This window comes from Arabidopsis thaliana, assembly GCF_000001735.4.
Source record: "Arabidopsis thaliana chromosome 1 sequence".
NCBI classification, from domain to species: domain Eukaryota; kingdom Viridiplantae; phylum Streptophyta; class Magnoliopsida; order Brassicales; family Brassicaceae; genus Arabidopsis; species Arabidopsis thaliana.
This window is the reverse complement of record NC_003070.9, coordinates 13,558,601-13,577,414: the sequence shown is the minus strand read 5'-3', so window position 1 is coordinate 13,577,414 and position 18,814 is coordinate 13,558,601. Positions and strand designations below refer to the sequence as shown.

The 18,814-nt window shown below is 33.6% G+C and overlaps 2 pseudogenes across 2 annotated transcripts; one reads left to right on the top strand and one right to left on the bottom strand.

The window, feature by feature from the left end:
- Positions 1-1,329: 1,329 nt before the first annotated feature.
- On the top strand, positions 1,330-3,033 carry AT1G36190 (annotated as a pseudogene; the record flags this gene model as incomplete). The annotated part of the gene is made up of 1 exon: positions 1,330-3,033.
- A 9,795-nt stretch (positions 3,034-12,828) lies between these two features.
- Positions 12,829-17,291, bottom strand: AT1G36185 (annotated as a pseudogene; the record flags this gene model as incomplete). Its single annotated transcript has 1 exon — positions 12,829-17,291.
- Between the last annotated feature and the right edge of the window lie 1,523 nt (positions 17,292-18,814).

Below are 18,814 nucleotides of genomic sequence, written 5' to 3'. Positions count from 1 at the left end.
CCACGTTGATCTACTGAACAGAGAATTCGAAGATATCACTCATGAAGGTTCTGAAGAAGAAGAACGATAAGATGAATTCAACGAATCTGATGAAGACATTGAGTCAGAAAACGATTGTAATGATTCAGAAAATGAATTAGAATAAATGTTATTATATATATGTTGTTTAATGTGAATGTTTTTACCAAATATATTATAACTAAATGAATAAATTCATTAAATGATTTTAAAAATTGAAAGTTATAATTTCCTAATTTTAAAGTTTATACTTATAATTTTGCATTTTAAAGTTATTATTTTCATAATATCTCTATTTTATTTTATTTTAAAACATAATCCTAGCAAATCCATAGCAATTTGCGAGGGACTTACGACTATATCTCGCAATTCACTCGTAGACCCTAATCGAGCATTCCTTGCAAAGTGGTCGCAATTTGCGAGGGATTTACAACAACCGCTCGCAATTCCCTCACAGAGTAAGCCGCAAAACCCTAATTATGTAACCCCAATTTTGCGAGGAATTAGCGAGGGTCCCCGTAATTCCCTCGCACTGTAATCCAGACAAACCCTAATTCTAATTTTGCGAGGAATTTGCGAGGGTCCTCGCACTTCTGTTGCAGAATAAGCCGCGAAACCCTAATTGTGTAACCCTAATTTTGCGAGGCATTTGTGAGGGTCCTCACAATTCCTTCGCATAGTAATCCAGAAAACCCTAATTCTAATTTTGCGAGGACTTTGCGAGGGTCCTCGCACTTGTGTCGAAAGAATGAAGCGATCCTATTGGTTAGTGAGTCGGTTCCTCGCAAACGTTGCGACGGATTTGCGAGGCAATTTATTTCTATATATACAAAGCGAAGCCAGTTTGAGCAAAGCGAAGCCAGTTTGAGCAAAGCGAAGCCAGTTTGAGCACAGCTCAAACCAAGCCGCCTCCAGACAAACCCTACAAAAATTTTCTCTCTCGTTTTCTCTCGCGTCTCCGGCGCCATGTCTTCTTCTCCGGCGGACCTCCTCTTCTCCGTCTGCTGTTCTTCTTCTCCTCTGTTGTCTTCTCCGTTCTTCTTCGCCGTCTTGTTCTAGTAAACCCTAATCGAGTCTTTTCTCTTCTCCGGCGAGTTGCCGATCTCCGTCGTGTCTTCTTCCCATCGTCGGTTTCTAACTAAACAAGGTAATGTCTCTTACCTCTCAGTTCTTCATTTGGTTTCTTTTGTGTTAATTAGGGTTTCATTCATAGATCTATTTAGGGTTTCGATCTATTTTTCCTTCTAGATCTATTTAGGGTTTTGGGTTTGCTTATCCATTTGACGAACACAATGATTTCTTCATTGCAAGATGTCGTTCACTGGAAAGGACTACTCGAGGTTTCGGTCTCAACAGCAGCGTGGAAACCCTCATAGCAGTGAAGGGAATACTTCTGCGGTTCATGGAACTGGCCAAAACTCCAGACCTCAAACGCCTATCAACCAAGCAAGCGGTGCCTCTCCTCAGCAGGGAAATCAGTCACCCAACGGTTCTGTCAATCATGCTAATCCTCTAGCTTCTCGGCTCAACGACATAACTCTGGATGAGTTGCTTGATAGTCTTGGTCGTGCTGGGTTACTGAGATTAGACCCTAACCGTCCTCCCGGAACTTTTTGGTAAGCCACTTTTGTAAGCATATTCCTTAAGCGTTCATAGTACTAGTCTCAGTTATCAGTTTATTGCCTAATGGAACCTTGTGTTTGTAGGTTTGAGGATGACCCTTCAGTTCCAGCTACTGTCCGGAGCATCTTTGAAAGAGATTTCAAGGAGCTTCATGCTAACTGGTCAATGACACCCCAACATGTGGTTGATCGCTGGTTTGAAACCTTTGCTGTAAGTCCACTAAATTATGTTTTGTTGTGTAAAGCTTTTTAGTTGCTGTAATATTAAGTCTAATTTTTGCTGCCACTTGTGTCTGTTTTGTAGCAAATGTATAATTGGGATAAAACAATAAACAAGAGAGTTAAGACTGAGTTTGAAGCAAAGCTGAAGGAGAGGATGACTGATCAAGTTTGTCGGTGGAAGGGAAAGTGGAGAGAGAAGGGAGATGCAGCAATGCCTCGCTGGTTTGATCCTGCAGTGTGGGCCGGTCTTATTAGTTTTTGGCGAGATCCTAAGTCAGAACTAAAGAGTATCAATAGTAGGAATGCAAGATTACATGATCCGGATGGCCTCGGGATTCATAAACACAGGTCTGGCCAGACCTCTTACAAAGCCCATGCCAGAAAACGTGTAAGTTATTTTACTCTCTTACTTAGTCAATTTTGTTACTTACTCAAAGAACTAACCAAGATTTGTTTCTGTTGTAGTGTGAGCTCACCGGAGAAACTACTCCAAATTTTCTTGTGCTCTTAGATAAGACACATAGAAAACCTGATGGTAGTTTCATTGATGGAAAATCAGAGGAGATCTACAATGAAGTGTCATCTAGGATTCAAGAGGAGTCGTCTCAGCTGTGTTCCAACAACACAACGGAGAGCACAGCTTCAGGCGGTTTATTTGTTCAGGCCGAACAAGATATATGCTTCGATAAATTTCTTTCTCTCTCTTCTATATAGTCTCAGCTGTGTTTTGTCCTGATTTGTTTGAAAATGTTGATCCGTTGACTTGGCTATGTGACTTGGCTTTGATGATGTTAGTAATTTTTTGCCTTGTTTGTGTGTTTTGTCAACACACTTACTATAGTGACTTGGCTTTGTGTTTGTCAGTTTTTTTCTGCCTTTGTTTGTGTTTTGTCATGAATTGGTTTTTGTTTGTTGTGGTTGTATTTTTCTTGGCATTGTTACTAAGCTTAGTGTCGATGGTTTCATATGTAATTGGATTCGTTATTGTCTTGATTTGTTTGTCTCAGTTTAGGTTGCATTAGGAAATAGTGACTTGGTTTTTGTTTTTGGTTTTGAGTTTCTCTTAGGTGGCTCCAAAGAAGAAAGGGAGGATATATGGGGCTGGTTCATTGCAGCTAGAAGCCGCATGAGCTCACATTGGTCCTTCAGTTCCTCGAGAAGATCCGGGTGATCTCTCTCAAAAGCTGGCTGCCGCTGAAGCTCTTATTGCAAACCGAGCGGAGAAGATTAGTAGCTTCCATGTGTACTTCGACTACCTTGCGGAGAAAGATCCAGACTTTGCTGCCATCTTTCGAGCTGGATCTTCTAGGATAGAACCTCTCGGCTCCAACCAGCCACCTGAGATGCCAAATGCCACATGAACTACAGCTGCTAGGATCGTTGAGGAGGAGGCAGCTGGGATGCCAAATGCCACAGGAACTGTTGCTGTTGAAGCTGAACCAATTAGAGCAGAGGAGGCAGTTGAGACTGAGGCAAACAACACTGGATCCTCTCCATCTCTTGCTTTCTAAAAAACTTGCAACACTCTATTTTATTTCTCTCATCTAAACCTAAAATTTGTTATATTTATTTTGTAAGCTTTCTTATTTTATTTGAACACCAAAGTTTCAGTATTAATAATATGTGTTTAGGCTATCAATTAAGTTTCTAATTCAATGCTAATACCAAACATTAAGATTAGATTAACCTAAGATTAACCAAAAATTAAGATTAAATTAAGCTAAACAGAACAGTAATCACGTTAATCTAATAATTAAGAACGTTGCAAAAACCTAGCAAGTCCATCGCAAACATTGCGAGGGATTTGCTACTACGATCGCTGGAACTTGCAACTCCCTCGCAGGTTTGCTATAGAAATATTCATTGCAAATCCCTCGCAACTTTTGCGAGGAATTAGCGTGACAACTCATTTGCAGTGAATTTGTGATATTTAATATCCCTTGCAAATTGCGAGAGTTTAGCAAGACAATTATTCCGTCGCAAATTTTGCGAGGGAATTGCGACTGTTTCTGATTTGCGACGCGCGTTTTGCGAGGAAGTGTTGTTCGTCGCAATTTCCTCGCTAATAGCGATTTGCGAGGGATTAGCTACGGTTTTGTCCCTCGCAAATGACTTGTTTTCTTGTAGTAATTAGATGTAAATAACTTAAAAATTGTTTTAAATTGATGAAAATTAACAAATATCATTTCTATTTTTTCTTTTATTTTCCAAAATGATTATCTAAACTTAAATGACATCAAAATACTAGAGATGATTTCAGGGAGGGTTTTAATGAAGAATAATTGCTGAGAATGCCCTTTTCACACTACTCTTTTTCCATTCTACCATTTCCTATTTGCCATTTTCATTTCTACCCTCTTTCAATTTTTAATGACCATTGTACCCCTATTTGAAAATTGTTTTAGGTTAACACAATGAAATATTAATATTTTTCTCTTAAAATATTCCAAAATAAATTTTCCGACAAATTTTTTTTTTCAAAACTTTTTTTCCCGCAAAAGTTTTTTTTGGCGGGAAATAGATTTACAAGGGAATTTAAAAGGGTTTTAAAATATTTACAAAGGATTTTAAAAGGGTTTTAAAAGATTTACAAGAGATTTAAAAAGGGTTTTAAAAGATTTACAAGGGATCTTGAAAGGGTTTTAAAAGTTTACAAGGATTTTAAAAGGGTTTTAAAAGATTGATATGAAGATTTTGAAAGACTTGAAAAGATTTACAAATGTTTTTTAAAGGGTTTAAAATTGTTTTAAAAGGGTTTTAAAATATTTACAAGTGATTTTAAAAGGGTTTTTAAAGATTTACAAGGGATTTTAAAAGAGTTTTAAAATATTTACAAGAGATTTTAAAGGCCTTTAAAAGATTTACAAAGGTTTTTCAAAGATTTTTAAAGGGTTTAAAAGTGTTTTAAAATAAATTTACAAGGGTTTTTAAAAGCATTTTTTTGGCTGAGAAAAAAATTGTTATAAAAAAAAAATTTGCGGAAAATTTTTTTTTGGCGGGAAAAAAGTTTGGCAGAAAAATTTCAGTTTCCAATTACATGTTCCTATTAAATGAGGGTACTTTGGTCATTCTGTTCAAGGGAAGGAGTATTTTTAAAAATGGACAACACAAAAGGGTATTGTTGCAAAAGGGTAGTAAAAAAATGGTAGTTTTGCAAATCTTCCTTTAATGAAAGGTTAGGGTTCCAAGACCATTGGACTAATAACACAACAAATTTAGAAAAATCAAAAATCTAAATCATCTACTCAATAACACTTCATATTGTCTTATATTTGGCTGTTGCGATCACTGATTAGAAACTTAAATTTACAAATCAATTACAATTTATTAACCAGTACAATAAACCACATAAATATTTTACTAAAGACTTCTTTGATTCGATCTAATACATGGTGACGAAAATAGCTCTGTTTCTAGGAATCATCATACGTTGAAGTATTTAGACAAAGATGGACATTGGATGGTGGTGGAGAAATCCCTTGGAAGTATGATCCATCTCAATCTCAATAGCTTTGTATTGATAATCTTTGTATGTATGATCCATCTCAATCTCAATAGCTTTGTATTGATAATCTTTGTATTGAAAATAGCTCTATTTAATGAAAATAGCTTTGTATTGATAATCTTTGAACTCTAAATAGTAATCAATATTTTCTTAATTTTTATGTTTCGAACTAATTTCAATCTTACATTTTCCATCATAATTGATTGAATATTCCTTTTTCATTAAATTACAATTGAAAAAATCTAATTATAAACATTTAGAAATAAATTATTATTAAAAACACCCTAGGCAAAACATTTAATTAGTATGAAGTGTCCTACTAATTAAATAAATATTAAAATAATTATTAGATAAATAATTAGATAAATATTAAAATAATTACTAAATCTGTTAACTATTTTAATTTTAAAAAATAATTTATAAGAAATATTTACTATATAAAGTATATCGTAATCTAATTTATTTTTTGGATTCAAAAAATGTGGGTCCTATTTGGGCTTCAAACAAATTTAGTAAACCTTTTATGTTTTTATGAATTCTATAGTCTTGTACACTTTTCGATGATATAAAATATGAACAAATAAGTAAATAATTGTTTTCTAACTAAAACAAATTAATTTGACACCTATATAGTTATATAAATGGTTTGTTTTAACCACGCGCTTCAAGCGTTACTATCTAAAAGTAATACAAATTTTTATCTTACACATTCAATTTTGAAATACAGTGTAACTATCTATTTCATTATAATAGTTCTATTTTAATTATACACACATCATCTTAAGTGATAATAATTTCTTATCAACATAATATTTATATTAGATCAAATCTATATGGTGTACTCTCATAAGTTAATTTTATCTCATGCAAAGTAATTGTAAATGAGTTAAATTAATAAAACAAATTACCAACTTCTCATTAAGTAATTGAAAGTCAAATTCTATAAGCTATTTTCCCAAAAATTTGTGTTTTCACTTATGAATACATACGTTAAAACTTTTAGAATAGAACATAAGTATAAGCTTAACACATCAAATGATGCAAGCTTCTCCATCACATGATACATTAAAATTCTTTGAATATAACTTAAATATTCAAAACTTTATTCCTATAATCTCATTAATTTTTTAAAATTTTGTGTTTTTATTTAACGAATGAAAACACTATAGTACAATAATAAATACTATTTTATCCAATTAAATTAGTGTTAACTAAATTCTATAGTTATTTTAAACTTCAATGGATTTTTAATTAGTATTATTATCTTTACTAAATTATTTTTTAAAAATTAATACATGCTAAATTTAAGTGACGAATAACACATGTAAAAACAAATTTGTTAATTTTACTTTTGATTAAGAAAAAAATATAAAGTATGGTTTTCATAGTTAGTAACTCATACGATTGTGACACGTAATAGGTATATCGATCACATGTTGACATTTGTCCAAATTTTTTTAACTTTTGTTTCCTTTAAAAATAGAAAAACTAAAAAAGTAAACAATTACATATACTAATTTATAGTTATATCTTTAAAAAGTTGAATTTAATTTTCTTCACCGAAAGGAAAATTAACAAATTTGTGTTTACATGCGTTATTGGTCAATTAAATTTACCATGTATTAACTTTTTAAGAGTTCTTTTAGTATGGATAATAACTAACTAAAGTTTAAAATAACAATGTAATTTATTTAACATTAGTTAAGTTGAATAAAATTGTATTTATCATTGTAATATAGTGTTTTCATTCGTTAAACTAAAACACACAATTAAAAAAAAGCTTATAAAAATTAAGAAAAATTCTTTTTCTAATGCCCTTTTCATAATTCCCATTTTCAACTCTACCCTTTTTTATTAGTCATTTTCATTTCTACCCTCTTTAAATTTTTAATGACCATTTTACCTCTATTTGAAAAAAAATTTAGGTTAATAAAATGAAATATTAATATTTTTTGCCTAAAATATTTCAAAATAAATTTCCCGCCAAAAAATTTTGAAACAAAAAATTGTTCGAGGGAACCTACAAATCCATATATAGTGTCAGCGAATGTAATATCGGTCCCAAATATTATCTTCATGCAGAAGAGAACGAGGATACTAATGGTTTATAGTTTTATGGACTAACTTTGATGAGAATGTAGAGATCAAGAGAGCAAAACATAAGTTAGTGGAAGTATCAAACATGCTCGAAACAAGAATGAAAAGTTATCCTATGAATTATGGGACCATTTAGGTCCATTGCCTGCGATCTAAACTTTTATTATTTTATCATAAAAAAATTCTTCTAACGGTGTTTGAGAATCATATCTAACATGGCAAGACAATACGTGAATGCGTGTGGCGTTTTTTATCCACATAAATTTGTTTACTTATGTTTTTTTTTCTTTCTGTTTTCCTTGTATTAGGATCTTGTATTACTTTTATTTGTAAATTTATATTCATATACTAAGGAGATGCTTACTGAATAAAATACACATCACATGTTATTCTAGAAAATAATTTAACCAGTTTTGTTTTGTAACGTTGTTGTTTCTTTTTTTTTTCTTGTATAAGAAAAACTACCCATTTTTGCTAAATAATTTTGCTAAAACTATCAGGTTTATTTTTCATAAAAAAACTATCTATTATGCTAAATACAAACTAAAAAACTACCCACCTAGTTAAACATTTCCTAAATACTAATACTACTAGAATTGATTTGTCCTACAGGACAAGTGTTGTTCTATTGACTTAAACAGTGAAAGTGGAACGTGTGTCCACCCACTGTAATAGCCAATAGAACATTACTTTCAAAAATGTCTAGACAAATACTGCAATGCCATTCGGGATACCTAGATACGAAATGTTTTACTAGGAACGGGTATGAGCCCTTCTTGATGATGTTCAGTCAACAACAACTTTTACATATTCGTTGTCATCAACTCGAAGAACATCATCAAGTGACGGAAATATGATCGTAAGACACATGAAAACTAAAACTAAAATAGTTACGGTAAAAAGTATGGCAAAGAGTCAAAGAACTGGGTTCTGAAGCAGTAACCACAGCAACCGGGACATGATTAGAAAAGAAAAAAATCGGAGGAAAAAAGAAAATAGAAACTATGATGCGAGAAACAAAAAAAGAGAGGTTGCGAGATGCAAAAGAACACGGAGCAAAAAAAACTGAGAAGAAATGATTGGGTTTAGGAGAAGAATGTGATAGTTAGTTGGAAGATGAACGAATGGTTAGTAGAAGAAAGAAAAATGAGAAAAATTTCCTGAAAATGGTTTTAAGAAAGAAATGAAAAACATAAGCTTAAAACGTATAATTTTCCTAGGAAAAGGTTTTTAGCAAAGATTGGATACCACCCAAAATGTAGAGATTCCAAAGTAACTCACCTTTGCATCGCATATGATTTGTTGAATGGCTCTCCTGCATCAGTCCATTGGAAACTCAATAGAGAGATAAACTTTACCTCTCCATTGACTATATTGTTAATAAGATTTTGAAAAATTGAAAAATTGGAGTATAAAAAACAAATTTACAAAATTAAAAAGCAAAAGATAATCAAAACATAAGTAAATCATAAGCAAAATATAAGCAATATAATTGACAAGTAAATGATAGAAAGAGAGGAAAAATATCAATTCTTAAGATAATAATACAACCCATAAACATAACTTCGTCATTATCATACTTTTCATGAAATTGTTTGCTGCTCATATAAGTTGCAACTAACGAATAACATAGAATATTTGTGTTATTTTTGAGATATTCATCCTAAAAATGAGAATTTAGTACTTAAAATTAATATTTTGTGCTAGTTCACCCAAACTATCATGCCAAAGAAAAACAATAATTCTCTAATAAACGTACTACAAGAATAAGAATACTATTAAATTAAGAAAAATTCTTTCAAATGCCCTTTTCATAATGCCCTTTTTCAACTCTACCCTTTTTTATTAGCCATTTTCATTTCTACCCTCTTTAAATTTTTAATGACTATTTTACCCCTATTTGAAAATTGTTTTAGGTTAACAAAATGAAATATTTTCGCCTAAAATATTCCAAAATAAATTTCCCGTCAAAAAAAATTCTCGCAAAAATTGTTTTTTCAAAAATATTTTTTCCGCAAAAGAATTTTTTTTGGCGGGAAATAGATTTACAAGGGATTTTAAAAGGGTTTTAAAAGATTTATAGGGAATTTTAAAAGGGTTTTAAAAGATTTACAAGATATTTTAAATAGCTTTAAAAGATTTACAAAGGTTTTTAAAAGATTTTTAAAGGGTTTAAAATTGTTTTAAAAGGGTTTTAAAATATTTACAAGTGATTTAAAAAGGGTTTTCAAAGATTTACAAGGGATTTTAAAAGGGTTTAAAAAATATTTACAAGGAATTTTAAAGAGGTTTTAAAGATTTACAAATGTTTTTTAAAGATTTTTAAAGGGTCTAAATGTGTTTTAAAAGATTTACAATGCATCTTAAAAGGGTTTTAAAAGATTTATAAGAGATTTTTAAAGGGTTTTAAAAGATTTAAAAAGTTTTTAAAAGATTTTTAAAGATCTTTAAAGAGTTTTTTAAACCTTTGTAAATATTTTAAAACTCTTTTAAAATCCCTTGTAAATCCTTTAAAACACTTTTAAACCCTTTAAAAAACTTTAAAAAAAACTTTGTAAATCTTTTAAAGCCCTTAAAAATCTCTTGTAAATCTTTTAAAACCCTTTTAAAATCCATTGTAAATCTTTTAAAACCCTTTTAAAATCTCTTGTAAATCTATTTCCAGCCAAAAAAAATTTACAAGGATTTTTAAAAGCACTTTTTTGGCTGAGAAAAAATTTGTTGCGAAAAAAATAATTCGACCTTTTTTTTTTGGCGGGAAAAAAGTTTGGTGAAAATTTTTTTTTTGGCGAGAAAAATTCCGTTTCCAATTACATGTTCCTATTAGATGAGGGTAATTTGGTTATTATGTTCAAGGAAAAAGGTATTTTAAAAAATGGACAATACAAAAGGGTATTGTTGCAAAAGGGTAGTTTTGCAAATCTCCCAAAAATTAATTCTTATGTTTTATTTAAAGAACTTTAATGCATCCTGTGATGGAGGGGATTACATCTTTTGATGTGATACTGCAAGCTTATACTTATGTTTTATTTTTAGAATTCTAACGAATGCATACTAAAAAATAATGTATAAAACTGAAATTTTGTTTAAAATAAAAATTATTAAATTAAACATCAAGAAAAATGTGCAAATTCCTATTTCACTATTCAAAATTCAAATACTGTCAATATAAATTTACATTTAGATATTATGAAATTCTAAAAATAAGAGATTATGGCCTTGAATGGTTGTAGTTTTTAAAGTTTTTTTTGGATTTTGATTTTATAAAAACCAAATAATTATCCATTCACAATTATGCAAAAACTAGATTTCCTAAAAAGTAGAAAAACAAGATTTTAGTAGATTTTATCTATTTGTTCATAGAATCTAAAAACCACAATTTGTGGATTTTTAAAACAATTGACGTGACATTTACTTTTTATGTTGAAAAATTAAAAACTAAATAAATTTTCATTAAGGATTTTGCAAAAACTAAAATCTACAACAAAAATCAAAAACTACAAAAACCAAAATCCAAAAACCAAAAACTAAAAACCAATAAAAATACTACAAAACATTCAGGACCTATCTCTTTGTTATATAGAGGTGGATGTGTTACATTCCTTTTTTTGGTAGAATTATGTATATAATCCTTTTTCTTCTATAATAGATAATTAATTGTAAAATTTCTCTTTTTTTAATAGTTGGTAATCTCGTGAGTTACTAACTTTTGAAATATTAATAGAAATTATTTGTTAACATTTATGGATAATAAATATTTGTTATTATCTAGATAAGGTCCGGCTAAATAGACGGGTGTAAGATATGAATTTATTCAAATATTTATCGATAATATTTAAAATTTGAATAGTAAATAGTGATCCACACACTTTTTCTAATATTTAATTTAATAATTTTTGAATTAAATAAAATTTCAATCATACACATTCAATTTTACTATACATTTTAACTATCTCTTTCATCATAATAAACTGCCTTTTAATTATATACACTCCAACTTATTGATGATATTTGAATTTAAATAGTAACTCATATTTTTTCAGTATTTAATTTAATATTTCCTTAAACCAAATTTCAATCTTACAAATTCGATTTTACAACACAATTTAAATATCTATTTTATCATAATACAATACAATTTAATTCGATTGTATACAATTCAAATACAATCCAATTTTGCAATTCAAATACAATCCAATTTTGCAATACAAATACAATTTAATTATATAAACTCCATCTTATTGTTAGTTTTTCTCTTTTAATTAAGAAAATTATAAGTGAAATTTTTTTAATATAAAAATATAAATTAGTATATGTAAATATGTTTATTTCTTTTAAAAAAAAAAATGTTTTCTTGACACATGTCAACATCTCAATGATAGACCTGAAACGTCTTATGATCTCGTGAGTTAGTAACTTTCAAAACCTTACTTTATATAATAAGATATATATATATATATATATATATATATAACAAACAAAAAATCAGTTTCAGTAATATGGAACTGTAATATGGAACTGTAACTGTGTCAAGAAGCGTGATTTCTCTCTCTTTTCTATTTTTAATATCTTTCAGAGAGAGAAAGCATCAAAACAGATCATTGTCGTCCGGTACGAAATTCGGCATTACGTCCGACATACTCCGGCTTATAAAACGATATTTGGTCGGCTTTACATCTAGCATCGATCGGCTTTTCTAGCGACGATGGTTAGCTTTCGTTTACCTCCGAGCCCCGGTGTTGTCCGGTTTATCTCGCTTATGGTACAACTATCTTTCTGTTGTGTTTTTGGTTTTGTTCATTCGGTGTGTACAACTTGGATTCAGATGTAGACAAGATAATTCTGGTGATGTTTGGCATGAACATAAAACAGAAAAGTCTAGAGAAGAAGATCAAGCAGAGTTTATCTCTAGATCATGTCCACCTGATTTCTGTTTTCTTCACATTAACGATGGAGATCTTCATCTATTTGGAAATCAGATTGAAGGTGTTGAGTTTTGCTTGGTGAAGCATGACGGTTCACTGCTATAGTTTGTTCTCTAGATCTAGTCTTAGTTTAAGTTTTCTTCACTAATTCAAGATGAACTCGGGAAGTCTAGACGAACTGGATATTTGGATTAGTTTTGTATTAGAAGTAATGAAGAACAGAAAGAGAGCTCAAAGCTTTGGATAGACAAGATCGATGAAGATCCAAAAGAGGAAATAGCTGAGAGCCGAAAGTGGAAAATGTTTATGTTATTTCATTAAAGTGTGAATACAAGAGTTTATATACACTTTCCCTATCTAACCTAATTAACCCGGAACAAACCGGTTAGGTATATACAAAAGAATCAAACCAATATAAACCAAAGTCTAATAGTCCCCCTCAAGATGGAGCATAAATGTTAATGATGTCCATCTTGCTTAGAAGTCGTTTAAACTGACCGGGAAACAAAGCCTTGGTGAGAATGACGGCCAACTGGTTCTCTGTTCTTACATGAAGAGTTCTTATCAAACCAAGAATGATCTTTTCTCTGATATGGTGACAATCCCGCTCGATATGCTTCGTCCTTTCGTGAAAAACAAGGTTTTTCGCGATGTGAAGAGCTGCTGTGTTATCACAATACAATACGGAAGCCTCTGAAACATCAATCCAAAGATCCTCAAGAAGGTACCTGAGCCACATTATCTCTCGTGTAGCCATAGACATTGCTCGGTACTCTGCTTCTGCAGAAGACATGGAGACTACTTCCTGCTTCTTAGATTTCCAAGACACTAAGGACGTTCCGAGAAACATGCAGTATCCAGTTGTTGACTTCCTCGAGTCTAAGCAGGAACTGAAATCTGAATAAGCAAAGGCAGACAACTTTAAATCCACATTCGCAGAATAGAAGAGACCTTGACCAACTGTTCCCTTCAAGTAGTAGATTATCTTGTAGACCGCTTGTAAATGTGGAGCTCTAGGTGCAGATGTGAACTGACAGAGTTTATGAACCGCATATGTGATATCAGGTCTTGTGAATGTGAGATACATGAGCTTACCAACCAGCTTTCTATAATGTTCTGCATCATCGATCAACTCACCATCTTCTTGAGAGAATTTCTGATTTGGTTCCATAGGAACAAAACTTGGCTTGCATCCAAGGAGACCAGTTTCAGCCAACAATTCAAGCGTGTATTTTCTTTGGCAGATTGAGATACCATCAGCATTTCTAGCAATCTCTAGGCCTAGAAAATATTTGAGAGTTCCCAAATCCCTTAGCTTAAAGGAGCGCTCAAAGCATTTCTCAACAGTTCTGTCTCTCTATCGCAGCTACTAGCAACGATAATGTCGTCTACATAAACTAGTACTGCCATATAAGAATTCTTAGAGTTTCTGGTAAAGAGAGTATGATCACATGAAGACTGTGTAAATCCAAGGGCCTTGAGTGACTCAGAGAACTTCAAGTACCATTGCCTAGAAGCTTGCTTCAGACCGTACAGAGACTTCTTCAGCAGGCAAACTGCATTTGGCGGAAAGGAGTCCCCTTGTCTTGATGAGTATCCAGGTGGCAAGGTCATGTAGATCTCTTCGTCTAAGTCACCGTTTAAGAAGGCATTGGAAATGTCTAATTGGCTGAGAGACCAACCTTTTGCAGCAGCAACCGCAATGAGCAATTTTACAGTGGTGAGCTTAGCGACTGGAGAGAAAGTATCAACATAGTCCAGCCCTTCAGTTTGAGTGTAGCCTTTTGCGACCAGCCTGGCTTTGTATCTCTCCAAGCTACCATCTGCATTCAACTTCATTTTGTAAACCCATTTGCATCCGACAGCCTCCTTACCCACTGGTAAAGAGCAAACAACCCAAGTGCCATTATCTTCAAGAGCTGTGATTTCCATTCCCATAGCATCACACCACTCCTTTATTTGTTGTGCTTGAGCATACGTGTGTGGTTCTGGGATTTTATTCACAGCATTGATAAATATCATGTAGGGATCTGATAGTGATGAGTAAGACAGAACCTCTGATATAGGGTGATCTGTGGAGGATGTAACAGCATTGCAGTGATAGTCCTTGAGATAAGCTGGTGGTCTTGACACTCGTGAATTCTATTTTGTTGCGGGGACATCTAACGGTGGTGTTTCTTGGATTGGCAATGCCTGAGCAGGAGGACTGTTGTTCCTATCAACATAGATGTGTGGAAAGAAAACAGAAGAGTCTTCAGTCTCTGCAGTTTTGTTCTTGAAAGGAAATAAATCTTCATAGAAGACCACATTTCTTGAGATAAAGATAGTGTGGCTCTCAATATCAAGAAGCTTGTAACCCTTATATTCAGAAGGGTAGCCTAGAAAAGCACACGCACGAGCTCTATCTTCAAATTTGTGACGCTGTTTTGGAGAAGTACTAGCATAGCAGAGACAGCCAAAACTTTTTAGATGAGCATAATCAGGCACTTTCTTGGTCAGCATCTCAAAAGGAGTCTTGTTGGAGATAACTGGAGATGGTGTCCTGTTGATAATGAAGACTGCAGTAAGTATGCAGTCACCCCAATATGAGAGAGGAATTTGAGACTGAAAGAGAAGAGCCCTGGCAACATTCAAGATATGCTGATGCTTTCTCTCTACAACCGAATTCTGTTCTGGTGTTTCAGGACATGAGTGGTATGCTACAATCCCTTTTCTCCTGTATAGTTCCTCAAATTTAAGCTCTGGAGCATTATCAGATCGGACGTCTTTGACTTTTGTTTGATATTGTGTCTCTACCATCGTGATAAAACAAAGGAAAATGGTGAGAACATCACTTTTAAATTTCATGAGATAGACCCATGTCACACGTGTGTAATCATCTACTATGGTTAAGAAGTAATGATATCCTTCCTGTGTTGGTTCAGAAAAGGGTCCCCAGACATCTATGTGCAGCAAATCAAAAGGTGCTAAGCAAATATTGTGACGACTAAGGTAAGTTAACTTCTTTTGTTTAGCACGCTGATAAATATCACAATGTAACAATCATTTATTCTTGGTTTTAGAAATCCCAAGTACATCTGTGAGCAAGTCTATGCAATCAAAAGATGTATGTCCAAGTCGTTGATGCCAAACAGATGCATCAACAACAGAGTTTGCAACAAAAGAAGTAGATACAGTGTCTTCAGATACTGAATCTTCAACGTCCAGAAGGTATAGATTTCCAACTCTTCTACCTCTTCCAATCGTTGACCCCTTGGTAAGATCCTGCACCACACAACAATTCGAATCAAACACAACTCTGGCACCAATATCTATGGTCAATGCACTAACACTAAGGAGATTCAGTCTGAACTCAGGAATCTACAGAACATTCTTCAATATCAGATCATCATTTACAGCAATATTCCCAACACCTCCAACTCTAATGGTATTGCCGGTTGGCAGATTCACATGATGTTGAACTGAAGTGTCAAGATTAATGAACATATCTTTGACATGACAAACATGGTGTGTGCCACCAGAATCCACAATCCATGTACTTTGTGTCATTTCAGTCTCAGAGACAGTGAGAATACCAATGAAGCTGAAAGTAGAAGATGAGAAAGTAATACCAGATGGATCATTGCTGTGAGAAGAGGGCATGGAAGCAGGTTGCTGAACTGGAGTAGCAGGTTGTAACTGAGAGCTGAACAAAGCAATGAAATTCTGTATCTGATCCTTGCTCAAATTCCCAATGAGACTTTCCAGACCTGCAGGAGTGCTCTGACTGTTTCCCGTTACTTGTGCAGTGACACCAGAATTGGGCTTAGGGGGCTGTGAAGACTGAGAAGAATGTTGTGATTTCTCATAGAACGACTTTCCTTTCTTCCAACCAACAGGATAGCCATGGAGTTTGTAACATCGCTCAGAAGTATGTCCTGTGTAGCCACAATGAGAACATATGGGCTTAGAGTCCTTCTTTTGAACAGCATTCAACGTTCCAAGTTGATTCATGGTCGAGGAAGAAGGCAACACACCAGGCTGAACAACTTCCTGACTAACCTGAAAGACAGCTGAAGGGACATTGTGACTGAACTGTCTCTGGCTATCATCTTGATCCAAGATGTTGTAAACTTCTGCTAAGTCAGGGAGAGGTTTCTTCATGATTATCTGTCCCCAAATGATTGAGTACTTCTCATTCAGACCAGCAAGGAACTTGATAATCCGTCCTCTGTTCACTTTGGATTTAGCAGCAAGTTGACCATCGCAGTTTGATTTCTTACAACACTGGCAGGGTTCACTAGCCTCTGCACCATCGAGATTATCCCAAAGGGTTTTCAAAGTTGTGTAGTAGGTTGAAAGGTTCATAGAACCTTGGCGGAGATCCTGGATTTGTTGAACAAGCTGAAAGGTTCTAGGCAGGTTTGTCATATGGAAACGATTGTGCAGATCATTCCAGACTTGAGCAGCATCATCAAAAGACAAAATACTACCATAGATTTCCCTATTGACTGAGTTAAGGATCCAGGACTTGACCATACTATTACACCTAGACCAGATTCGAGAGAGATGGTTACCTTCTTCAGGACGAGGGCAAGATCCATCAACAAAGGCGATTTTATTCTTCGCATCCAGGGCTATCTTCATCGCGGAGCTCCACTGGTTGTAGTTTGAGCCGTCTAGCTGCTCAGAGACAATCGATATCCCTGGGTGGTCGGCGTTATGAAGAAACAGTGGAGAGTGGATGCTGTCAGGATTCATCACAACAGAGGAACCAAACGGAGCAAACAATGCTTCCGGAATGGGTGGTAAGCTTCCTGCTCGAGAGGTGCTTCCTGCGCGTGATGAGCTTGCCGGACGGCGAGTACTGCGATGAACGACAGCTTTAACCATCGTCGGATTGTGAAGAATCAAATCGGAGACAAAACAAAATCAGAGAATGAAACAAGCTAAGTGTATAGCTCTGATACCATATTAGAAGTAATGAAGAACAGAAAGAGAGCTCAAAGCTTTGGATAGACAAGATCGATGAAGATCCAAAAGAGGAAATAGCTGAGAGCCGAAAGTGGAAAATGTTTCTCTTATTTCATTAAAGTGTGAATACAAGAGTTTATATACACTTTCCCTATCTAACCTAATTAACCCGGAACAAACCGGTTAGGTATATACAACAGAATCAAACCAATATAAACCAAAGTCTAATATTTTGGTCTCGGGAGAATTCTCTTCGTTGTTGTTCACAGATGATCGGATACTTCTCTGACGTTGATTACCGGTGATCGGAATCTTTCTTCCTGAGTGAATCCAAAGAGTCATTGTTTGAGTGAAGGATATGCTTACACGTGGCTTCAATGGCGTCATCTTTAAAGGGTGATATAGTTTCTTTCCTCGTGTTCAATTACTCATTCTTTCATCGTTTGACCATATCTATCTCCTGGACCACTTGTGTATTTCAATAAGGCCTTTCTTTTGTTTACTTTGGGCCAGCTGTCCTTTAATTGGTTTGTTTTAGGGTTAAACTCAGAAATTCTTAGCTAGTATTCGATCTTTGTTTTGCTTTGTGGTTAATTTTCTTTTAAGCTTTAGACCATCCTCAATGGAGGGATCGAAGATGAATGGGGTTTGTAAGAAAATATTATAAAAATCAAAACATAGAGAAAAGAAGAGAGAAAATGAAGAGAGGCTCTTAACTAAGAGAATGAAGAGAATTTTTTAATACTCAACTAAACAACCTAAGCCACATGTCTTTTATACATTGGTTCATTTTGTTGTTGTTAAGAGGTTTTTAATAAAAGCTTATTGTTGAGGATGCTCTTAGGATCTCAATGGTTGAGGCTCTAGTAGAAGTTTTGGGTAAGATTAGATTGCACTCATGGCTCCGCTGGTTTGCTCGTTAAGTGTAAATGTTCTTAGAACAGGGGTTAAGTGAGAGATTTAGTTTTCTCCCTTTTAGTATTTTATTTTTAGTTGAAATTTTCTGCTGGAGTTCCTCTTTTCATGAGTTCCTTGTTAGTTTGATATGTTTCTTTTGAGTTTGCTAGGATCGTTTAAAAGCTTAGGTTCTTATTTTGGTAAAAAAAAAACAGATGGAATGCAGTGTTAAGGGTTGAAACTGGAGATATTGAGTTAATCTCTCTTGAGCACCACCAGTTGTTGAAATGTTTTCAAGACAATGGTTGGTTTTCATATCGCCCTTTCTCATCAGATCAAGAAGCTGAAGCGCACTACTATTACCGTCTGTAGTGTTCCAAGTGCTCTCTTATGTGGTTTGAGATTATTAAAAGTTTCAAAATGCAAAATATGTAATCGAGTAGAATGTGTTGGGCTAAACAAGTGTTTGGCATTCCATGTATGGTTCTTTTAAATGATACATAAAGTTACACTTTGAGAAAAGAGAAAAAAAAAATTTAATTGTGTCTAAATTCAAAACTCCTATTTTATGTGTT